This window comes from Hyperolius riggenbachi, chromosome 3 (genome assembly GCF_040937935.1).
Source record: "Hyperolius riggenbachi isolate aHypRig1 chromosome 3, aHypRig1.pri, whole genome shotgun sequence".
NCBI classification, from domain to species: Eukaryota; Metazoa; Chordata; class Amphibia; order Anura; family Hyperoliidae; genus Hyperolius; species Hyperolius riggenbachi.
Window position 1 is genome coordinate 77852934 of NC_090648.1, and position 25671 is coordinate 77878604.

Below are 25671 nucleotides of genomic sequence, written 5' to 3' on the forward strand. Positions count from 1 at the left end.
TGCGCAGGTGCAAATTCCAAGCCATGCATGCACAGCAAAAGTAAGGGCCCATTTCCACTAGCGCGGAAACCGGGCCGAATTCGTAGAGTTTTCCCACAGGCAAATCGTGCGGGAAAACTCTGCCATGGGCAACTACGGCGCCGCCGGCCAAATCGCTTACCCTAGCGATTTGGCCGACACTGGCCACAGTTTTCGCGTGGGAGGCTGCATGGCACGGCTCATGGGATTTGTCTGCTTTCCTGCAGCCGCGCGCGGTGGCTAGTGGAAACGGGCCCTGAGTGTTTGTCCATGAGAGCTTTCTTTCACTGTGCATGTGCAATTCAAAACTCACTTGCACAGTCCAGAATTGCTCTACAACCGCTCAGAGGAACTTTCTGAAGGCTGGGGAGGTAAGAGAACTGGGTACGGGGAATGGGAGAAGGTAACTAGTAGCCCACCATGGGCTTCATTCAGTATGTTTTTCCATGGGTCATGGGTAGGCCTGAAAGATAAATAGAATTTAAACCAAAATCGCAATCACCAAGACCACAATTTTGGAATCGTCAAAACGGTGATCTCTGTGATGAAGTCATTTCCGCATGGGGAAGTTTGAAGAAGCGGCTTCCCCCAAGTTTCGGCGCTTGTCGGGCCCGCAGCATTGGCAGTGTTGGACATACGCTGTCCGTCCTCTCTTGCCATCTGCCGACTCTTGTGCACAGCATAATTCCTGGTTTCTGTACAGGAAGTATGCCGTGCACTAGAGCCTGCAGGAGGCGAAGTGGATAGACGAGCATTGCTGGACTCGTGCTGGTATGTCCAGCACTGCCGCAGCTTGGGGGACAGTGGGGGCACAGAGAGACCCAGAGTGGGCACAGACAAAAGGGGCACAAAGAGGGCAAGAGAGATACCAGAGGGGGCACAGAGGGGACACAGACAAAGGGGGCACACAGAGAGACAGAGTGTGCACAAAGAGAGACGAGGACAGAGAGGCACACGGGGGGGGGGGCGGGCATCAGGGGAACGACGATGCTTGATTGAAGGAATTCGTGAATCGAATCGAAATCGCGATTTCGGACAGAAATCGCTCAATTCCATTTTTTCTTAAAATCGTTCTGGCCTACTCAGGGGTACTTTAAGTAACAGAACATTTAAGAGGATCTGTAACGTAAAAAAAAACCTTTGGGGGATACTTACCTTCGGAGGCGGAAGCCATTGGATCCTAATGAGGCTTCCCCTGTCCTCTTCACCCAGTGCTGGCAGCCCCCAAACCGCAGCAATGTAAATATGTACCTTCCTTGCTCCTGCGCAGTAGCAGAATTTTAAAGGGCTCAGATGGAAATAGCCAAGACCTGATCAGGTCCGCTCTACTGTGCAGGTGCGAGTCGCCTGTACAGTAGGCAGACCTTGTCGGGCTCAGCTATTTCCGTCGGAGCCCATCGGAATGCCACGACTGCGCAGGAGCAAGGAAGGTACATATTTCTGCCGCTACTGCGCTGCAGCCGATAAGCTTGTTGGCTGATTTTTCGAAGTCTGCCAGCGCTGAATCCCAGAGGGTGAAGAGGACGGGGGAAGCCTCATTAGGATATAGAGGCTTCCCCCTCCTGAGGTAAGTACCCCAGGAGCTGTTTTTTTGTTTGTTACAGATGCTTTTTAAAAGAGGAACAGCAGGATTTGCCCCCAGAAGAGGGACAGCTGTGAGCACAGTCTAAAGTTGTTCTCTGGGTAATGAAAATGGATGGCTGCTACTGAGCCTTTCCGCCCTAAAAATAGACAAGAGACAACATTACAAATAAGGTACAGCTATTTTTATCTGGCAAGGAGTAAATAGGCAGTGTAGATGCTTTGCCAAGATGCTGGTCTGATTCTCTCTCTGTCACACTGAGGGTTACAGAGCAGGGCACATGTAGCAACACATGGCCACCTGTTGTCTCTGCAGCCCGATTCCACTCAGCACATTCCAGCTCTACAGCTGACAGAAGATCTCCATCCCTCAACATATCCTGCTTATTACATTATGAAATGCTGTGCAATGAAAGGCTGTAACTCTTACATAGGTTATTGTGTTGTTTTATTGCCCATAAATATGTCCCTGAGAGTTGATGCTTCTTATGCTAAAGCATTACATGCTGTAACTTCACACAACACTATAAACTGATGCTATTACTATTATTATTTTATACAGTGCCAACATTTTTTTGTTCCTTTTTCCCTATAAAAGTGTTTGTAAAACTGAAACAAATGCATAAGGCCAGAAACTCACTAGTAGCGATTTTTCTGAGTGCTTTGCAATTTGAAAACTCTTGCTAATGTAATGCTATGGGTGTGATCCCACTAGAGCAATATGATTTTATAAAAATCCCCCATAGCATAGCATTAGCAAGGGCCTTTTCAAATCACTAGTGATTAGAAATCGCTCCTAGTGGATTTCCGGCCTGCTTACAAAAAGTGGGCGTCCCTTTGTCACAGCTCCCAACTGTCCCTTTTTTTGGAGGGGCAGTCCCTCTTTGGGAACCAAATCCCTCTATCTCTCTTCTTCCTCATTTGTCCTTCTTTCGGGACTGATATACAGATCTATGTAAATACTGTATGTGTATTCTTTAAAAATGTGTTTACCTGACTCTAAACTTTATTTTACAGTAACCAAGCAGCTCGGGGTGCCCCAAAACCACAAGGAAAGTATGGGGGACTAAAAGAGACCGAAAAGTCCTCCTACTAAAAAGCAATGCTTAGGCTTCATTCACATTGACATACGCAGATGGTCAGGCGATCGGAATGCAATGCGCATGATTGCACTTCCCTCTGAGCTTCCATGCGCTGCATGGCTGATCCCATTCACTGCAGTGAATGGGTCACCCGTGCGTTTTGCCAAAAATGCATGCAACAGTGTGATCGCCCATTGCACTGCTACACAGCACATGTAATTTAAACATCAGACAGTGCAGTCTATGCACTTCTGATGTTCGTGCTTGTCTGCCTCTTTAGGCGCTGCTGAAATATGGACGGCAACGCATCTAATGTGAACGAGGCCTAAGTGCCTGTCTCCACTCAGAAAATGCACAGAAAAACTGCAACCAATGTTAATGAATGGGCTAGTTCACACTTGAATGCATTTTTCACATGCAGAAAAAAAATTGACGGCAATGCAAAACTTTCAAACAACTCATGCCGAAAAAATTGACGAGTGAAGACAGGCCATTAGTGTGGTTTGCCTTCTTAAAACAAAAGTTATTTGCGATAATTCAGTTTAAGTGAACATCTGTGGTTACCCACAATGCACCACTACTGAATATACAAATTTTCTTTTTATGCCCCTGAAGCCAGGCTTGCATCCAGAACCGCTGGTGTCTGGCAAGCCTATAGCTTTACATTTTACAGAGCCTCATCGACCCCACATGCAGACTGCCTGTTTTGGACTTTTGGTCCTCCTCAGGCTACTGAGGAGGGGGACCAAGAGTCCGAAACAAGCTCTCTGCATTTGGGGTCGATGAGGCTCTGTAAAATGTAAAGCTATAGGCTTGCCAGACACCAGCGGTTCTGGATGCAAGCCTGGCTTCAATGGCAAAAAGAGATAATTTGCATATTCAGTAGCGATGCATTGTGGGTAACTCCACAGATGTTTACTTAAAGCGGTATTGACACCATAAAAATCAAATTTCAACAGCAACTGGTCTGAGTGTATTAAGTGATAAAGATGCTAAGCCTGCATTCAAAACTTTTTCTGCTGTTATGATTTGGAGTTATCACATACTTAACCACTTGAGGACCCACCCTTTACCCCCCCTTAAGGACCAGCGCTGTTTGTTTGGATCTGTGCTGGGTGGGCTCTGTAGCCCCCAGCACAGATCCGCGGCCACACAGAGCGATCAGATCGCCCCCCTTTTTTTCCCCCTATGGGGATGATGTGCAGGGGGGGTCTGATCGCTCCTACCTGCAGGCATGTTGCGGGGGGGGGGCACCTCAAAGCCCCCCTCCGCGGCGACATTCTCCCCCCTCCCTCTCCTACCTGCTCCCCCGGGAGATCTGGGCTGCACAGGACGCTATCCGTCCTGTGCAGCCAGTGACAGGACGTCCCCTGTCACATGGCGGCGATCCCCGGCCGCTGATTGGCCGGGGATCGCCGATCTGCCTTACGGCGCTGCTGCGCAGCAGCGCCGTACAAATGTAAACAAAGCGGATTATTTCCGCTTGTGTTTACATTTAGCCTGCGAGCCGCCATCGGCGGCCCGCAGGCTATTCACGGAGCCCCCCGCCGTGAATTGACAGGAAGCAGCCGCTCGCACGAGCGGCTGCTTCCTGATTAATCAGCCTGCAGCTGGCGACGCAGTACTGCGTCGCTGGTCCTGCAGCTGCCACTTTGCCGACGCACGGTATAAGCGTGCGGTCGGCAAGTGGTTAAGGAACACTGGCCGTTTAGTGGTCGTGCCAAAGAATTGCATGCTGGGGGTTCTTTTTATCTATAATCTATTCCTCCTCTTCCCTTTATTTCCCTGCCAGCTTCTTATCTGAAACCTGATCCCCCTACTCACTTGTGTTTACAAGCAAGGCTGAGGTGACTCAGCGATTGGAGGAGACAAGAAAAAAAGTAAAGGGCAGAAATGACATCACAAGTTAGCCTTAACTGTGGGCAAAAGACATGGTCCCCACCAGGAACAGAATTCTCGTCATTTACTATAACATTCACTGAAATCAAAACGTGGACAGTATAATACATGTGTTATGTAAGTAGATCAAGTATTAATCTACTTATATACCGTATTTTTCGGACTATAAGACGCTCCGGACTATAAGACGCACCTAGGTTTAGAGGACAAAAACCCAGGAAAAATAAAAATATACTAAACCTGGTGCGTCCATGGTACAGGGGCGTGTTATGGACCTTTTCCCCCTAATTATTATGCCCCCCTTATGTCTTTCATGTACTTTTGCCCCCCTGTGTTCACCTATGTCCACTGTCCCCTTGTGTCCACTGATGTCTCAATGTCCTCTGTCCACCTATGTCCCTGGTGTCTGATGCCCTGTGCTCTGTCCCCCTTCCTCTGTCCCCTTGTCCACTGTTTCCTTCATGTCCAGTGTTTTCTATCCCCATTGTCCCAGTGTTTTCTATCCCTGTGTCCCCAGTGTCTGCATGCCCCCCTGTGCCCCAGTGTCTGCGTGTCCCTGTGTCCCAGTATCTGCATGTACTTCATGTTCCCAGTGTCTGCGTGTCCTGTCCTAGTCTGTGCATCTGGTGTCATTGTCTGCCTGCACTGTGTCCCCAGTGTATGCGTGTCCCCCGTGTCTGCCTGCACTCGGTGTCCCCCGGTGCTTGCCTGTCCTTGGTATATCCATGTCCCTGGTGTTTGTTGTGTCCGCGGTGTTTAAACACATATAAGTAGCTGCCACATAGTCATCAGGCTGTCCCCGGTTTCCCATATACGTACCTCTCTTGCAGCTTTGGTTATCGCGCTGTCCCTGGTACCGCCGTAACTTGTAACAATCTGGAAGTCCCGGACGTCTGTGCAGGGAAATGCACCAATCAGGCAGAGGGCGCTGTGATTGGCCACAATGACGGAGAGGTGGTCCCGCCCTCAACACCATCACTCGAGCATTGCACAGCATGATTGGCGGTTGAGGCAAGCGCCCCCGCCTGATTGGTGCATTTCCCTGCACAGACGTCCGGGACTTCCTGATTGTTACAAGTTACGGCAGTACCGGGGACAGCGCGATAATCAAAGCTGCAAGAGAGGTACGTATAAGGGAAACCGGGGACAGCCTGATGACTATGTGGCAGCTACTTATATGTGTTAAGACACCGCGGACATGGAAACAGCGGGGACATGGAATTACCAAGGACACGCAAACACCGGGGACACGAGTGCAGGCAGACACGGGGGACATGCAAACACCAGGGACACGCAAACACAGAGGACACGGAGTGCAGGCAGACACGGCAGCGGGGGAAATGCAGACACTGCAGCGGGGGAAATACAGACATCGCAGAAATGGGGTAAAAAACACAGGCACAGGTCCAAATATGTAACATTCGGACTATAAGACGCACTGACTTTTCCCCCCCACTTTTGGGGGAGAAAAAGTGCGTCTTATAGTCCGAAAAATACGGTATGTGTTTTTTTCCCCTGGCATAGTATGGCTGATCCTACTGCTTTAAAGCTGAATCATCGTTAATATCTTCTGTTTTAAGAAGGCAAACCACACTAAACTTTATTTGCATCCTTTAACTATTTAAGGACCGCAGTTATTGAAATCTACGCCCTGTTTTGGTGGGCTTTTGGCTGGCAGGGCGTGGATCTCAATCACTGTCCGCAGCATGCATCCGCCGACTCCGCCGCTCAAACCCGACGATTCTCGCCGCATCTCACAGGCTCTGCCTGTCTCTATGACAGCAGAGTCATGTGAGCCGGTCAGGAGCCGATTTTATTGGCTCCTGGCCCTGTCTTTCAATATAAGCTGTTCCCATTGGCTTACATTGAAAAACAGGGTCAGGAGCCAATGAAAGCGAGACATAGAGACAGGCAGAGTCTATGTCCTGGGGGTCCCGACGAGCGGCGGCGACGGCGGTTGCGACGGGTATGTGCTGCGATTCGTCGGGATTCTGTCGGGATTGGACCAGCGGTCTCTGGTCCTTAAGTGGTTAAACTGATATATCTCTTATTTTTAAATCCTAAAATTAAGGAAAATTACTGATGATAAAAAGGATCATTGTGGTTTGAAATCTTTCAGGACCGATGTACAGATCGGTGCAAATATGTGTATTTTTCTTCTTAAAATGTGTTTACCTGACTGATTAAATAAAAGCTGTATTTGCCTCTTTTAAACTGATATTTTTTATTTTTAAATATTAAAATGAAGTAAAGCTACTGATGAAAGGACTAGTGTGGTTTGAATAATAAAACTACATCTTTTGCTTCTGAATTCTTTCTGATATGCATGAGGAGGGGTGTGGTGGGGGCGTAGCTAGAGGTGTGGCAGGGGCGTGTTTTAAAGTGTCCCTCCAAAAGAGTGCTGCACAAACAACACAAAAATCAAAAGTCACAGAAACAAAGGTGTATCTACAGGGAGAGTTTCTTGTGCGTCACCTGAGATCGGAAATTAAACAGGAAGATGACCCAGGGGCGTCAATTCACTAAGTTTTACCGCATTCGTTGAGGCAGAAAACAGGAGATTTTACCGATTATCTTCTCAAACACTAATTCACTAAACCTATTACCGCATGCCACGTAAAAATAACGACTTGTGCGGTAAATACCTCAATAAGGGCTTGTTCACACTAGGAGCGATTTCGTTTTTTTTTTAGCGCTGATGATTTTAAAAATCGCCTTAATAGCACTAGTGTAATGTTATCTTATGTGAGTGTTCTCACATAAGCAATGAGCTTTTTATCTAATCGCAAACGCGGCTCCTGCACCATTTTCTGAGCGTTTGCAATTCAATATAAAGTATAGGGAGATCGCAAAACGCTTGAAAAAGCAATCTGAATAGCGATTTCCCCAGCGATTAAATGAATAAATACATTGTATTTATTAATTTAGGGTCAAAGAGCTCACTTCCTGACTGACGTCAGGAAGTGAAAAAACCTTTGCTCCACAAAAACGGAAAATTGTATACTTACCTATCGGTAATTTTCCTTTCCTGGTGCATCCATGGCAGCATACAATTGGGTTGACTCCTCCCCTCTCAACCCTGATAGGACACCATATCTATATAGGTTTTTGCTTCAGAGGCTATAGCCATTCTTTTGTTTATATACTCTCTCCACAAGGGAGGGCATGTATGCTGCCATGGATGCACCAGGAAAGGAAAATTACCGATAGGTAAGTATACAATTTTCCGTTTTCCCTGGTACATCCATGGCAGCATACAATTGGGATTTACATAGCGAGCACAGAAATAAAAAAAATCAAATTGGGCGGGTATATGCTTCAAACAAAACATATTTATTAATCAAATTAACAGAAAAAGTCAATTATTTAGCTGTGAGTACAGCTTTCCCAAACTCGGCTTGAGTGAGAGCTGCTGGATTTACTTTGTAGTGGGACAAGAAAGTGTGCACTGTTGCCCAACTTGCAGCCTTGCAGACTGTCTCTGCTGATACATGAGAATGGGCCGCCCATGAAGCTGAAATTCCCCTTGTAGAGTGGGCTGAAACTTCTTTTGGCGGCTGCAGACCTTTTAACTTATAGGCAGTATTAATTATTTTCACAATCCATGCGGCAATGGTTCGTGATGAAGCCTTTTGGCCCTTATTGTACCCTGCTGGTAAAACTAGCAGATGGTCTGTTTTCCTGAAATCTTTAGTTTTGTCAAGGTATATCTTTAGAATGGAGTCCATGTCTAGAGGATGACGAATTGAACCTTGTTCAGTGTCTCTCTCAGTCATCGATTGGTCTTCTGCAAACATTACTGGTAATGAAATTTCTCTGTTTACATGAAAATTAGATACCACTTTCGGCAGATAATGAGGCATTGGTCTTAAAACGACTCTATCTGGATAAAAGGTCGTATAAGGTTCCTTGATTCCTAGTGCTTGAATATCTGACACTCGACTGGCGGAAGCTACTGCTATCAAAAAGGTCAACTTATGTGTTAGATTATGTATAGAACAATCGTCATTTGGAAAAAATGGTACGTCCTCCAACACTCTTAGCACCAAAGGAAGATCCCACTTTGGGTACATCGACTTTATTGGAGGTCTTATCTTCAGTACAGCTTTTAGAAACTGTTGTACTAATGACTCTTGTGACCATTTTCTATTAGAAAATGTGGATATTGCAGAAACTTGAACTTTCAGAGAACTTAGGCTCAGTCCCAAATCGAGTCCTGCTTGCAGGAAAGCCAAGAGATTGGCGATATCCGTATTATATGGATCCGCTCCTCTTTCCCTTGTAAACTGGACGAACCTCCTCCAGATATTACAATAAGTTGAATTTGTAGTTTGTTTTCTTGAGCTTTGAAGGGTACGGATAACGTCATCTGTACAACCTAGTCTTGATAGATTCCGCCTTTCAGCTTCCATGCCATTAAATGTAGTGTTGTCGGATTGTGATGTAATATCATCCCTTGCGATAGTAGATCCTCGTTCAGTGGTAACTTGATTGGAGCTGTTGTCGACATCTGTAATATTAGAGGAAACCAAGGCCGTCTGGGCCAGTATGGTAGGATCGCAATGGCCGTAACTTTCTCCGTTCTCAATCTCAACAGGAATCTGGTTATCAACGGCGTCGGTGGGAAGGCATAGACAAACTTCGGCCATGGCATTACAAGCGCATCCACTCCGGCTGAGTGTTTGCAGTGGAATCTGGAATAGAATGTTTCCAACTTGTTGTTGAGGTTGGTTGCAAAAAGGTCTATTAGGGGGAGACCCCACTCTTGCACTAATGTCTGGAACACCTTCGTACTCAGTGACCATTCCAGGTTGTTCAGACTCGTCCGTGATAGATAATCTGCCAAGGAGTTCTGTTTGCCCGGTATGTAATAAGCCTTGAGATCTCTCAGATTGAGTTCGGCCCACATCATCAGAGGGGAAACAATTCTTAATAGTGTCAGGCTCCTGGTACCACCTTGTTTCTGTAAGTACGCCACCACCGTTTTGTTGTCTGACTGTATGCACACTGATTTCTTGTAGATCTTTTCCTTGAACGCTTTCAAAGCATGAAAAACAGCTTTTAGTTCGATCACATTCGAGACTGTTGGAATCTTTTGAGACCAAGTCCCCTGTACTGCGACACCTTCGCAGGTTGCTCCCCAACCCGACTGGCTGGCATCTGTTGTTATAACTATCCACTGTATCTGTGCCAATGAAGTACAGTTCATTAAGTTGGCCTTGCTTTGCCACCACCTCAAGGAATTCCTCATGTGTGGCGTCATCAAAATTGTCTGTTGATAATCCTGTTTCTTCCATTGAAGCAGGAAACCCATTTGTAAAGGGCGCATGTGCCAGCGACTCCATCTTATCAGGGCTACTGTAGATGTTAGAAGTCCTATCAAGTGCAGGCATTGCCTTGCCGTCATGGCTCTTAGACTTTGATATTCTTTTACCCTCTGAATTAGAGCTTCCATCTTGGCTTGGGGTAGTGACACTGTGCCGCGCTCTGTGTTGAACAGGGCTCCTAGATAAACGAGGGAAGTTGAAGGAGACAAGTGACTCTTCTCTTGGTTTATTAACCACCCGCATTCCGTTAGGACTTGCAGAACTGTTGAACAATGGTCTTTCAACAGTTGTGGTGAATGTGCCAACAACAGGAGATCGTCGAGATAATTGTAGATTATGATCCCTCTTTCTCTTAAGTGAGCTATTACCGCTTGTAGCACTTTGGAAAAGGTTCGCGGAGATGTTGACAGCCCGAAGGGCAGTGCTGTGAACTGTAGATGAGAGTCCGCTATTGTGAATCTTAAATATTGTTGAAAGTTGTGATGGATTGGCACATGGAAGTAGGCATCGCGAAGGTCTATTGAGCTCATGAAGTCTTGAGGGTGTACTACCGGAATGATTGTTTGTAGAGATTCCATTTTGAATTTTTCCAACTGTATTGTTTGATTTAGATGCCGTAGGTCTATGACTGGCCTCCAACCCCCAGACTTTTTTGGTACCAAAAAAATTGGTGAGTATACTCCCATACATCTTTGTTCTTGTGGCACTTCCTGCACTACTCTTTGTTCCAGTAACTCTTCTCGAAAAAGAAGAAGGGATTGTCTTTTTTCTTTTGTCGCTGGTAGTCTTGTGGGAATAAATATATCCTGAGGAACCTTCCTGAATGTCCATGTGTGACCGTATAAGATTGTTGAGATTACCCATGGGTCGTCCACTATCTTCTTCCAATTCTGAATGTGGGAAGCTAGGCGTCCCCCAACTCGAGAGAGCTGGGTAGGGAAATTGTCAAAAGGGCTTATTGGTAGTATGAGGAATAGAGGTAGATTGCTTGCCAGCCTTTGATGTATTCGGTTGGTTAACTCTCCAGTTCCTACGGAACTCTTTCCCTGGTCTATAGGTCTTCATTTCTTTAAATCTTTGCTGATATTGTGGTCTTTGCACAAATCTTTGCTTTCTAAGCCTTCTGTCTTGAGGTATTGAGGCAGACTTTCCTCCCGTAACCTTCTTTACCGCTTCCTCCAATTTAGGCCCAAACAGGTGTTTCCCATCAAATGGTATCTTGCACCACATCTGCTTTGAATTGGGATCTGCTGACCACGATTTAAGCCAGAGGGCTCTTCTTGCCATTACTGAATAGAGAATTGTTCTTGATGACGCCCTCACCGCGTCTACTGCTACTTCTGCAATGAAGTCCGAAGCTATTTTAATGTCTTGAACCGCATTAAGAATCTCTTCCTTGTTTCCATCTGCATGAACAATATCTGCAATATTCTTCGCCCAGATTTTAACGGCCTTTGCTACCGAGGTTAAGGCTATTCCGGATTTACAGGATCCAGTGGCAGAGAAGTAAACCTTTTTGAGATCGTTGTCTATTCTTTTATCAAGACCATCTCTAAAAGTAACCGAGTCTTCCATAGGAAGCGTTAAGGGCCTGACTAGATTGGATACGGGAGCGTCCACCACTGGACAAGTAGATAAAAATGAAGCCTCCTTATCCAACACCGGGTATAATTTTGAGTAACGATTTTGGAGTGACGGCTTCTTATCGGGATGTTCCCATTCCTCCAAGATCATTTCTTTAATTTCCACCATTAAGGGAAATGACACTTCCTTCCTTCTCAATTGTGGATAGTACTTTGCCACAGTTTTAGCATCTTCCGGCAGTTCTACCCATTCAATGGCGGACTTTACTGCTGCTATTAAAGGCTCTACTAGAGCAAATTGAAAATTTGACGACACCTCTTCCTCTTCGTCATGTTCATATTCCTCTTGTGAATCTCTGTGAGCATCCTCTGTGTCAAGGTCTGGCACTGATGCTGTTAATGTAGTCTGCTCAATTGGTGTCGCAGGCGCTGTATGTGCTGCCAGCTCATCTCTTATCGTTTGTCTTATAATAGATAATAAGTCTTGTGACAAGTCCGACGACTGGGCTGATGATTGTTCTTGCCCCGTCTCCAGCTGCTTAGGCTGTGAAACTGTTTCCGCCGGACGTGGTTGAGAGACTTTTGTCTGCTGTCTGGGCGGTGATCGAGATCTACTCCGATGCCTTGGAGGATCATGTCTTGCGGATGACAGTCTGTCATATCGTGTTGAAGTGTATGGCGTGTTGGAGCGTGAATAACTTCTAGATCTTGATCTGTCTTGCCGAGATCTGTAAGAACTAAAACAGAATGGCACGTATAAATAGAAGATTCCTATTTAAAGAGAATCTGTATTGTTAAAATCGCACAAAAGTAAACATACCAGTGTGTTAGGGGACATCTCCTATTACCCTCTGTCACAATTTTGCCGCTCCTCGCCGCATTAAAAGTGGTTAAAAACAGTTTTAAAAAGTTTGTTTATAAACAAACAAAATGGCCACCAAAACAGGAAGTAGATTGATGTACAGTATGTCCACACATAGAAAATACATCCATACACAAGCAGGCTGTATACAGCCTTCCTTTTGAATCTCAAGAGATCATTTGTGTGTTTCTTTCCCCCTGCAGCTATCTTCCACTGAAGTGTCAGGCTGTTTCTTCCTGCAGAGTGCAGACAGCTCTGCCTGTATGTAATTCCTCTGTATGTGAAAGCCCAGCCAGCTCAGAGGAGGATTTATCCAGCTTGTAAAAGATAAGAGAGAAGAGAGAAGCTGCTCTAATCTAAATAATACACAGGCAGTGTGCAGAGAGAGGCCTGGATGGGGGAGATGCATCACAGAACCACAACACTGAAGAACTTGGCAGCCTTCCAGACACAGGCCTGACAAGTCTGACAAGAGAGAGATAAGTTGATTTATTACAGAGACGGTGATAGTAGAACGTGCTGCAGTAAGCCAGAACACATTAGAATAGCTTTTGGAACTTGTAGGATGATAAAAAACAGGATGTAATTTTTGTTACGGAGTCTCTTTAAGGAACCGTATTAAAGGGTATCTTAATACCCCTCCTTTTTTTTTTTTTACCTACTAGATCCTTGTACATTTTTAGAACCCGGCATTTCTAGGAATCGTCCAGCACAGTGCACACTCTGAAAGAGAGAAACGACAGGAAAGAGAAAACAAAGTATTGCCGACTGCTCTATTAGCTATATTCATTACAGTAAGAAGCATCCTAGCATCAACTTACTATAAACAGCAGAAAGAAGTGCACCACAGCCGCTCCAGCAATCAGCGTCTAGCTCCCCAGCATACCCTCACTGCTTCCGAGCACGCTGTAGCGCTACTGGTCGCTTTAAATAGCAAAGGCGACCAATAGGAACTCGGCCACTCATATGACGCTGTTTGCCAGCATCAAAGATGGCCGCCATCCATCTCCGCCAGTACCTCGCGGCCAATGGACGAGCGGCAAGCACCTGACGTACTTCCGGGTGAGGAAGCAGAACCCGGAAGTGTCATGGCGTCCACCCGGCGGTGAGGACGAGAGGCCGGCTAAGGTAATAACAAGACAATAGGACCACACAAAGGATGTAGCATAGGAAAACGGAGACACCCAAAGACAATAAAACTTAATGCATACTGTGCAGAGAAAACAGGACGTCCTTTCCAAGATTACAGTACCACGCTCAAATGATAAGGCTAAGTATGCCAGTACACAGATAGCATTATTTAAATGCATAATCTCTACATACCAAGTATGGCCTTCCTCCTTCAGGCTCATTTAGATGCCACCAGGGGAACTTACACAGGAAAAGGGGTAAAACCTGTGTGAAATAACGCAGTAAAAATAATAAATAGGATTAAATTAATGATAGATATAGGTCCGAGAGAGGACAGAAAAAAGAATGGCTATAGCCTCTGAAGCAAAAACCTATATAGATATGGTGTCCTATCAGGGTTGAGAGGGGAGGAGTCAACCCAATTGTATGCTGCCATTGATGTACCAGGGAAAGAGCTTTTCTAAGCGAAAATCCCTCAGAAAGTACTTGTAAAAGCTCTTCAAAAACAACCTTATAAATCGCTCAGCGCTTGCATAGTGCTAGTGATTTATAATGTGAACAAGGCCTAAATGTCAATTCACTAAGATTAGAGCATGCAGTAAAGCATGTAAAATGTTCAGTGTTTTAAGACCTATCTGGACTTGCCAAACAGGATGCAGTAACACTGATTTTTATTTTTACTGTACCTGATCAGGCTTTTATTGAATTTCTATCTGAAGAAAAGTTCTGTTCAACTTTTTGATACAATATTTTTCATTGAAACAGAAACACAAGGCCTGGTTTCTCTAAACAATTGCAGAAAACTTAGAGCAAAAGTGAAGCAAAAGGGAAAAAAACTGGCTGCTGGTTAATCTTGGCATTGGATGCATCTCTTGTCTGAGTTTTCTTAGTACTGAATTTGATAAATTGGCTTTAGTATTTGAGAACGATCTAATACTGTATGTGAGGTGGAAACCATAGGAAAAACAAAATTGATGTTCCCTGACCGGGAATCGAACCCGGGCCGCGGCGGTGAGAGCGCCGAATCCTAACCACTAGACCACCAGGGACCTTGAATGCCTCCCTTTGTATAGGAATTTGCAGTGTTGTTCCCAGTGTTGTGGATGGACAGGGACTTCTCTGTAGCTTGAGGCCTTGGAGGAGGTGAAAGTAAAGGTGGCAATGCATCTAACCAGTTTGGCGGGCGATCGACCATCCGATTCGTTAATTTTTATGGAATCGGATGAACACCAGTGCCACCAAAAGGATGCCCAATCGCAGATTCGACCAATTTCAGGTTAAAAGAATACTGTAGGGTGGTCAGGGGAAAATTAGTTGAACTTACCCAGGGCTCCTAATGGTCCCCCGCAGACATCCTGTGCCCGCGCAGCCACTCACCGATGCTCCGGCCCTGCCCCTGGTTCACTTCTGGAATTTCAGTAGTTCTGCGCCTGTGCAGAACAGCCCGGATGACGTCAGTGCAACTCAGTGAGCCGCACAGTGGAACGCAGGAGGATGCAGGAAGATGCTGACCTGGGGAAGTCAGCCTCTGCACCGGAGGGGACCAGAAGCCAACAGAGCTGCGGCGAGGGCACAGGTTGGTTGCCAGGGGCTGGAGGAAGCCCGCGGTGAGTGGATTTCTTTTTTCCCCCCCCCGGACCTTCCCTTTAAATACATTTTTTTAACGAAGATCTTTTTAAAGATAAGTATGAGGTCCAAAATTATTAATTTTATTTGGAAGGGGCAGACATCTGCAGGGTCCTCTAATCATGAGAAGGCTTTCAGGTTTCATAAAAGTGATCCTTAGGTCTATACAAAAAAATGAGATTTACTCACCTGGGGCTTCCCTCAGCCCCCTGCAGCCGATCTGTGCCCTCACAGCCCCGCTCCGATGCTCCTGCACCCACTGGCGAACACTTCCGGTTTGTCCGTCACCGGTTGACAGGCATGGGAACGCGAGTGATTCTCCGCGTTCCCAGCCATAATATCGCCCCCTATGCTGCTATTGCGGCCTCCTCCTCCTGGCCGCAATAGCAGCATAGGGGGAGATATTATGGCTGGGAACGCGGAGAATCACTCACGTTCCAATGCCTGTCGGCCGGTGACGGCCGTACCGGAAGTGTTCGCCGGCGGGTGCAGGAGCATCTGAGCGGGGCTGCGAGGGCACAGATCGGCTGCAGGGGGCTGAGGGAAGCCCCCAATTTTTTTATAGACTTAAGGATCACTTTAAAAGACCCCCGCAGGGCAAACCGTCATGCATAGTGATATTATGGGAATGGAACCTCTGGAAAATAAGTATTTTCCCACAAAAGGCTAAAAAGTCTTGGATGCATGGAAAACGAGGTTCTGTAAAATCTTTTCTTTGTTATTATTGTAACAATTCCCATTATTTTTGTGCCTTTCTTATGATGATCTGTTTCAGTGCTCCCATTACAGTTCCTCTATCCTATGTACTTGCTGCTCCATGCTCTTCTGTGTAGGAAGGAAAATTTACATGCAGTGATATCAGGGGCGTATCTAGAGCACCTATGGCAAACACTGAACTTGCACCCCCCCCCCCCCCTTTCCCCCAAGTCAGAGCCCCCTTCCCCTCTAAAAATAGCATCCTTTCTCACATACATTTGTTATATTAGAAGCAGTAGAGTGTTGTACCGTGTTAGCCATGAGTAAAAACTTCATACATTTGTTATGGTTGCCTGTGTTTTTTTGCCTCAGAATATTGCCGAAGTTACATTTTTTCTTTCTTTTTTTTTTACTCTCTCTTCTTATTCCCTCTCTGTACTCTATTCTAAGGCCTCATTCATACCTAAAAACAAAAACGAAAACGCAAACGCAAGCATTTTGCATGCTGTTCTTTTTTCCTCCCCTCGACGCTCCCCTGCACACTGCATTTTTGTTAAAGCAACAAATTATGGCAAGGGATTCCGTTACACTGAACTGTGTCATTGTGCATGTACCGTTACAATATAATTTGACTTTGTACAGGAAATCAGCAAAAAGCCAGTGCTCAGCACTGAATTTGATAAATTAGGTTTTGTAATTGAAAAAGATCTAGTACTGTCTGTGAAGAGGAAAACATGGGGAAAACAAAACTGACATTCCCTGACCGGGAATCGAACCCGGGCCGCGGCGGTGAGAGCGCCGAAGCCTAACCACTAGACCACCAGGGACCTTGCTTTTTCTTTATTTGCATAGGAAATCAGCGAGGACGTCCAGCAATCGCCCAGGTGAACTAGCCCAAGCTTGTGAAAAAAATTAGAAGCAATTTAACTTACCTGGGGCTTTTTGCAGGCCTATGCAGTCATCTTGTGCGCCCGCGCTGTCCTTCTGAGCATTGGTGACACCGTTAAAGCTAGCCGGCCACACGCCTGTCGGCGGGAGCGCAATCAGTGTGCAGAACACATGGCTTGGAGCTGCGTATGCACAAAAACCATTGAGTGGCTGCAACCAGACAGCTTTGAGAGTGTCGCTGCTGCTTAGTAAAGGGTCACAGTAGGACGGGGATGATTGCAGGGGGCCGGAAGAAGCCCCAGGTAAGTTAAATTGTTTTTTTTTTTCTTACAGGCTTTAGGCTAGTTCACCCAGTTGATTGCTGGACATCCTGGCTTATTTCCTATACAAAGTAACGAGAAGCAAGGTACCTGGTGGTGTTTTTGTAGCCTTAAAGTGTAACTGTCGGGCATAAAATCAATTATTTTTATCTGGTAAAAAAGTAATAAGGATGCTAACCAGGCAATCCAAAAGTTAAAAATCACTCTTAACCCCCTTGCCGTTCCAATTATTGCGGCAAGGAGGCAGCGCACCACTTTTTTAATTCATGTAGCTAGCCTAGCGCTAGCTACATGATAGCCGCTGAGCAGCGGCATCCCCCCACCCACTCCGATCGCCTTCGGCGATCTGCGCAAGCAGGAAATCCTGTTCAGAACGGAATTTCCTGCATGGCTTCCCCCGTCGTCATGGCGACGGGGCGGGATGACGTCACCGACGTCACAGGGAGTCCCGATCCACCCCTCAGCGCTGCCTGGCACTGTTTGGCCAGGCTACGCAATGGGTCGGGGGGGGGGGGGGGGGGGCGGCGCAACGGGTAGCGGCAAATCGGCGGTGAGCGGCGCCGATCAAGTTATGCACGCAGCTAGCAAAGTGCTAGCTGCGTGCAATTAATTTTTTTTTTTTTTTAAAAATAGACCCAGCAAGGCCTGAGCAATCCTCCTGCGCAGGTTACCCTGAGTTCAGCTCGGGATAACCGGCAAGGAGGTTAAGGGGCCCATACACTTACCGATTCTCCCACCGATATACAACCGATTTGATCACTGTGATCGAATCGGCCGTGAAAGTGTTGCGCAAACGCTGACCGAACAATTGGTTTACATCCAAAATCGATCGTTCCCGTCGTTGCTGTCCGTGCGGAAGATTACGCTCGATCGGCAGTGGGTCGGGAGTGCGTCGATAGCAGCGTTCGAATGCCTGAGGACCGACGCTAGCAGCAATACATTACCTCATCCGGCCGGCGCAAGTCCCCGCTGTCACTGATGCTTCTTCTCCGCGCTGGGCTCCCAGTCCGGCAGGCTTCACTTCCTCCTGTCCCGGCAGGAAGTTTAAACAGTAGAGCACAAGAAGTACAGTGAAGCTGGAGCCCAGAGCAGAGAAGAAGACAGCGGAGACCGGGGAACTCGTGCCAGCCGGATCAGGTAATGTATGCGGGGGCCTGGGGGGCGGCGGCAGCACCACCACAGATTGTGATCGATTTCATGCTGAAATCGATTCACAATCTGTTTTCAGTAAAGGCAGCCATACGATCCCTCTCTGATCAGATTCGATCAGAGAGAGATTTATTTATTTATTTATTGTATTTATAAAGCGCCAACATATTACGCAGCGCTGGAAAATAAATAGGGATACATACAATATTTAGGGGTGACATACAGCAAAATGACAATACCTGAATACAAGAAAGACCAGATCGTGCAGCACAGTATGAGTACAAGGTAATGCTTAGTCACTGGAGGGGAGCATAGAGATTAGGCAAGTTAGGTTCACTCAGATGCATAGCATGGGTTCACAGTAATGGAGGTGCATGATCAGGTAGGACACAAAAGATGATGATCAGGAGGACCCTGCCCAAAGGCTTACAATCTAGAGGGAGAGGTAAGGACACGGAAGGTAGGGGACCAGAGGTCAGCTGTGGGTTTAGAGCACTCGTGAGGGGTAGTAAGCCAGAGTGAAGGTGAGTTTTGAGGGCTTTCTTGAAGATGTTGAAGGAGGGGGCTGCCCTAATGGGTGGAGGTAGGGAGTTCCATAGTGTTGGAGCAGGTCTTGAGAAGTCCTTGAGGCGGGCATGGGACTGGGAGATGCGGGAGGCGGTTAGGCGAAGTTCATTGGAAGAGCGGAGTGAGCGGCTAGGTGTGTACCTCTGAGTAAGATCGGAAATGTAGGTTGGACAGGTTTTGTGGACAGATTTGTAGGTCAGACACAGTATCTTGAATCTGATTCTGGACTGGATAGGAAGCCAGTGGAGGGATTCAAGGAGGGGATCCGTCGTGGTGGAGTGATGGGAGCAGTGGATAATTCTGGCTGCCGCGTTCATGATGGACTGCAGTGTGTAACGATCGGTGTCAGCACCCAGAGAGAATCTGATCATTGGTGATCTGCAGTATCACCAAGAATACAGATATATACCTGATTATTGATGATCTGCAGAATCACCAATAATACAGATATAGTACTAACCTCTGGACACCTGGATATAACGTGGGTGTTTAGTGCAACAGTATTTACTTTGAGTAATCCACCTGATGAGCAGGTGGTCCTTGGCAGTATGGACAATACTGCTCTTTAGAGAAGCACGAGAACCCTTCAGCAGCCTGAGATCTTCCAAGGGGTGGAGTCTCAGGCTGAAGTAGGAAGGGCCAGAGAGTGAGTGACACCTTAAGGTGGATGTCACTAACTGATCTGGAGACTATCTCCTAAAGAGGAGAGATAGCTCTCGAGGTCGGGAAAGCCGGGTCGGCAACACACGGACAAAAAAAGTACAAAGATAGAAGGCAGGTTCGGTATCCAAGACAGGCAGGGTTGGCAACAGATAATGAGATATGCGAGGTACCGAATCAGCGAGCGGAAGGATAGTCAGGAAAGTAATAGGTCATAACAGATATCAAACAATGCCTAGTCTTGGGTGTGAGGTCCGTGGTCTCTACACACTGGAACTAGTCTGATGGATAACAGAATGATAACACAAGTTCCCTAATCTTGGGGGTGAGGTCCGTGGTCTCAACACCCTGGAACTAGTCTGAAGTATAACAGAATGATAACACAAGTTCCCTAGTCTTGGGTGTGAGGTCCGTGGTCTCTACACCCTGGAACTAGTCTGAAGTATAACACAATGATAACACAAGTTCCCTAGTCTTGGGTGTGAGGTCCGTGGTCTCTACACCCTGGAACTAGTCTGAAGTATAACACAATAATAATACAGTAGTAATCTGGCTCAGTGTGAATTCCCAGGTCCTCCTGGTTCAAACACACTGTTGGATCTGACTAAGGTCTGAGTGCTTCCACGTAGTGTTCGCAACGGCAGACAACTTGTGACTGTCCAGCCGTCACTATATATAGAGTAGCGCTCTCTGGCGCCACCCCTAAGTGATAGACCAATAGCCACTAGCTCTGAGGTCAGCGGAAGTAGCCGCCCCGCTATCAGTACATGCGGCGGCTTTTCCGCGTTCACTCCCAGTACCAGACGCATGCCTCTGCGTGCAAACCGCCGCGCTGGACGCAGAATTAGCCGCTTTGCTGTCAGCACACGCGGCGGCTTTTCCACGGTCTCTCACACAGTGGTGCTGTTCGGGTCATAGGGAGACCAGACAGCAGGGCATTGCAGTAATCAAGGCGGGAAATTATGAGGGCATGGATGAGGAGCTTGGTGGTGGCAGAGGTCAGGAAAGGGTGAATCTTACAGATGTTACGAAGGTGGAAGTTGCAGGACTTTGTGAGGTTTTGGATGTGGGAAGTGAAGGAGAGTGCGGAGTCCAGGGTGACACCCAGGCTTGAGAGGTAGGGTGAATGGTAGTGTGGTTAACAGTGACATGCACATCTGGGAGGTTTATGGATGTCCGGGGTGGGAAGATCATAAATTCTGTTTTGTCTAGGTTTAGTTTCAGGAACCTAGCGGACATCCAGTAGGAGATGGCTGATAGACAGGGGGAGACCTTGTCCATGGTAGTGGTGGATATGTCAGGGGTGTGGAGGTAGATCTGGGTGTCATCTGCATACAGATGATAGTTAAAACCCGTGGAGGAGATAACCTTGCCAATGGAGGATGTGTATAGGGTGAACAGTAGGGGGCCAAGGACTGAACCTTGGGGAACTCCCACCGAGAGGTGGTTGGGGGTGGACGAGGACTCATTGAAGGCGGTCGTGAAGGAGCGGTTGGAGAGGTAGCATGAAAGCCAGGACAGGGAAAGATCGTGAATGCCCATGGACTGGAGGAGTAGGGGATGATCTACTGTGTCAAACGCTGCTGAAAGATCAAGGAGGAGGAGAATGTATTATTTACCTTCAGCTTTAGCTAAGGCAAGGTCATTGACCACTTTGGTGAGAGCAGTTTCGGTTGAGTGGGCAGGCCGAAATTCAGATTGCAGTGGGTCTAGCAGTGAGTTGGCATTGAAGAACTGGGCCAGGCGTTTGTGAACCAGACGCTCAAGGAGTTTTGAGGCAAAGGGGAGGAGGGAGATAGGACGGTAGTTGGAGGGTAGTGAGGGGTCGAGGGAGGGTTTCTTGAGCAGGGGTAGTACAGTGGCCTGCTTGAAGTCTGAGGGGAAGGTGTCTGTTGATAGGGAGAGGTTGAACAGGGTAGTGAGGACTGGAGCTAATTTCGTGAAGTGAGGCTGGAGTAAATCAGAAGGGATGGGGTCAAGGGGGGAAGTAGTGGTATGGGAAGTGTGCAGTAGGTGGATGACTTCCTCGGTGGTAGTAGGAGTGAAGGATGTGAGGGAAGGATAGGGTGGAGGAGGAGCTGGTTGGGAGGGGGTAGGAGGTGAAGTGGGTGGCTAAATCTGTGGCAGAGAGGGAGGAAACAGAGGGTGGCTTTAAGCAGGTAGTTGAAAGTGGCAAAAAGACGCCGGGGGTTGGAAGCTTGTGCTCCGATGAGCTTGGTAAAGTATTCCTGCTTCGCATGAGCAAGGGCAGTGTGCAACTGCAGCAGGTTGGTCTTGTACTGTAGGAAATCCTGGTTAAGTCTGGTTAAGTCTAGTTTTCCTCCATTTCCGTTCAGTGGCGCTTGTTTTCCTTTGGAGGTTGCGAGTATGGGTAGTGCGCCAGGGCTGGGGGTTAGGGGTCGGTTGCGGCGAAATATTGGTGAAGCAGCTTTCTCTAGGGCTGATGAGAGAGTTTGGCGAAACTGAGCTGCAGCAAGATTAGGACAGGTTAGGGTGGGGAGAGTGGAGGAGAGGGCATGGAGGAGGTCAGCAAGGGCGCTAGGGTTGAGCTTGTGTAGGTCTCGCTGCCATCGACCAGGTGGGTGGGCGGGTAGTTTGGAGTTGCCTTCCGTGAGGAGGTTGAAGGTGATGGTTTGAGGGTGGAAAGGGTGCGATGTCAAGGTCTGCAATGGTAGTGGATTTAGTGAATATAAGGTCGAGAGTGTGACCTGCAGTGTGAGTGGGGGTGTTGGTGTGTTGTACTAGTCCAAGTGAGTTGGCAATGGTGAGTAGCCGGGTCACAGCGGAGTTCTGGGCTTCATCCATGGGAATATAAAAATCCCCAAGGATGATGGTGGGGAGGTCAGAGGAGAGGATGTGAGGGAGCCAGGGGGCAAGGTCATCGAGAAATTGTGGGGTGGAGCCCGGTATAAGACCGCAACAATGGCAGGGAGGGGGTGGTAGAGGCGGATGGTGTGGGTCTCGAATTATGTGAATTGTAGGGAGGTAGGTAGGGTGAGGACACGGAAGGTGCAGGATGGGGAGAGGAGCAGACCCACCCCTCCCCCGGTCCTGTTGTCTGGTCTGGGGGTGTGACTGAGGTGAAGCCCCCCGTAGGAGAGGGCAGCCTCTGCGGCAGAGTTAGAGGGGGTGAACCATGTCTCAGTGAGTGCGAGGATGGTGAGGGATTTGGAGAGGAAGAGGTCGTGGACTGCTGTAAGTTTGCTGCGGACGGATCTGGCATTCCAGAGACCGCAGGGTAGGGGGAGTATGTGTTTGTGGGTGGGATGGATGGAAATAAGGTTGGAGCGAGGATGGGTGTTGAGGTTATTTGTGGACAGAGGGCTGTGAAGTGTATGAAGCAGGTCAGCAGGGGATGCTTGTCGGGCAGCAGGCTGTGGCCCAGGATTGGGTGATATATCACCAGCTGCAAGTAAGAGTAGGAGGGACAGAGTAAGCAAATGTGAATGCGATTTAAATGTTTGTGAGTTTTTTGAGCTGCTGGAGGGAGAGAGAGATTTCAGGAGAGCTAACAGCTCATGAGAAGCTGAGTAAGGTGAGGAAAGCAGAGCAGATGAAATTAATATGGAGTGTGGTACACTGGGAGGATGCATATTGCAATGCAACTTGTAGATGTTTGCAGACAGGCAGAACATAAGAAAAAGTGCAGTAAACATAGTAATGGTCTCTGATTATAACCAGGAAGTTTCCAACCACTAAACAGTTTATATGAGTATGCAGTTAGTGCAAGCAAACCTGTGTAAATAAAGAAGCAGAGTCTACTTGGCTGTGCAACATATATCCAGCAGTGGCATTTTTAGCAATAGCATTGGAGGAAGTTGTGGATGCAGAGTAGTGATTTCCAGCAGAGTCCTGTGGCTGTTGAATCCTGTTTGAATTCCTGGGTGAATTCTTGGTACATTTTTGGTAAGTTGTGAAGCACTTTGTAATAAATGGCACTTAGGAATTAAACGGCACTAGTGACCAAGCTCCAGCACTTAAATAGGTATGATAGCTGCCATGGTGGAATTGGAAGTGATTCTCAATTAGAAATTGGGAAAAACAGTTCAGCTGAAGATGGGTGTGGCTACCAAAAACAGCCCTGCCATAAATAATTGCTGCTCACTGGGCTGGAACACAAGGATTCACAAATGTAAAATAGGAATTTACAAACACTGCTGAACTACTTAAATTTATATTAAACAGTCTTAGTAGCAATGTATGCAGCAATCGTACCATAAACGTGCAGATATGATTGCAGTCACAGATTGTAAAGCAAACTTTTGCAAGGAAGCAGCAATCGTACCATAAACGTGCAGATATGATTGCAGTCACAGAGATCTGTTGGTTGATCTGATGGCAAATCGACCAGTGTATGACCATCTTTAGTTTTCTTATCCATAAAACAACATTCCCCAGTAGCCATGGCTCTTATTTGGTACATCTGCCACACAAAGGAAGTTGCAGGGCATGCTGGGTTGTCTTTCTTAGCTTCTTTACTTTCCCCTCAGACTTAACTAATGCAGCCTGATTGGCTGAAGTCTCTTTCCCCTCTGTTCTCTCCTCCCACACCTCTGTTCCTCTTTGATTGGCCAATATATCTCATGCTGAGCTGCGTGGGAGAGCCTGAAGACTGGGAGGAGGACGGGCAATGCATACACAATCAGGCAGAGGAGTGTAAGGGAGGAAATGACACTTTTTTTTAACTATAGAAAAATCACTAAACTCAAAACGTGGACAGTGCAATGCATATGTTATGTAAGTAGAGCAAGTATTATCTACTTATATATGTGTTGTTTTTTTTCTGAGATAGTATTGCTGACAGCTCCTCTTTAACCACTTTCCCCACCACTACAGTATATCTACGTCAGCTGTGGCGCCCTCCAAGCCACAGCCACGTAGATATACTGACCTGGCTGCAGCCCTGCTGTGCACGGTCGGGTGCTCTTTAGAGCGCACCCTCCGGCACTGTCAGCTGCAATACTAATTGGTGGAAGGGAACATGTTCCCTTTTGGCCAATTAGTCCACCCCCCTCCAATGAACGATCGCTGCAGTAGTGAACTGCAGAGGTCCTTCACTTGTCCCCCTCGGCGCACATATAGTTTAAAAAATGCACAAGCAAGCAGCCACACTCACTTACCTCGGTCCTGCGACTATCCTGAAGCCTGATCCTACGATCACCGCTCTGCAGTCAGCCGCATATTGCCGGGAACCCGGGTCCCGGCTTGATGACGTCATCAAGCCGGGACCCGGGTTACCGGCAATATGCGGCTGACTGCAGAGCGGGGATCGGAGGATCAGGCTTCAGGATAGTCACAGGACTGAGGTAGGTGAGTGAGACTGCTTGCTTGTGTATTTTTTTTTAACTATCTCTGCACGGAGGGGGCTGCCTGATGGGGGGGGGGGGGTCTGGCTATAAATTCTTGGGGGAAGGGGAGGGGGATATGCAAAGGGGGGCATACATATTTACTGGGGGACATCTGAGTAACCAAGGGGAGGGGGGTTTACAAATTTTGCACATCTGGGCACCTGGGGGGGGGGGGGGGGGGCATACCTTAATACTGGGGGCACATTTGGCTATAATGGGGGCGCAGCGCTAATCCTGGGGGTACATCTGGCCATAATGGGGGTAATCCTGATCCGGGGACACATCTGGCTATAAAGAGGGGCAATATTCCTGGGGTTGCATCTGTCAATCTATTCTGGGGGTGACAAACACAGGGGACTCATCTGGCTATGCTGGGGGGGCTGATATTAGGGACACATCTGGCTATACTGGGGGGTGATACTGGGGACACATCTGGATATCTATACTGGGGCGACTTTAACTGGTGGCACAGTTTTTATGTCAATCGCACTTTTTATTTTTAAACAGAAATTGGTCAAAATTGAGAAATAGTGCATTTTTTTTTATTTCCCCCCCTTTTCCCATTAACATGCATAGAGAGGAACATTTTACTTGGGACCAAATAACCCCCAATGAAATCTTAGTTTGTCTTGAAAAAAAAGATATATAGATCATTTATGTGGCACGAGTACAGATGAAGTTATTGGTGATTAAACCACTAAAGCGTCAAAACTGCTCTGGTCAATAAGGGGAAAACAAGGTCTGGATGCGAAGTGGTTAAAGGAGTTATCAACCAAAATAATAAAAATGATCTTTACTCACCTGGGGCTTTCTCCAGCCCCTTGCAGCAAACTGTCCCACGCCGACCGATCCGCTCTGCGTCGCCGCCACGGTCTCCAAGCACGGTGCGGAGGCTGACCCTGTCCTCACTGCGCCTGCGCTAACCGCCGCCAAT

General features: G+C 47.3%; 1 protein-coding gene and 2 non-coding genes across 6 annotated transcripts in view; all 3 read right to left on the reverse strand.

Annotated features, from left to right (window-relative positions):
- Positions 1-25671, reverse strand: part of LOC137562758 (lysozyme C-1-like) — a 115475-nt gene that overhangs the window by 38396 nt on the left and 51408 nt on the right. The gene's annotated exons all lie outside the window — the stretch shown is intronic.
- On the reverse strand, positions 14461-14532 carry TRNAE-CUC (transfer RNA glutamic acid (anticodon CUC)). Its single transcript has one exon. It is a non-coding gene; the product is annotated as a tRNA-Glu (tRNA).
- On the reverse strand, positions 16561-16632 carry TRNAE-CUC (transfer RNA glutamic acid (anticodon CUC)). Its single transcript has one exon. It is a non-coding gene; the product is annotated as a tRNA-Glu (tRNA).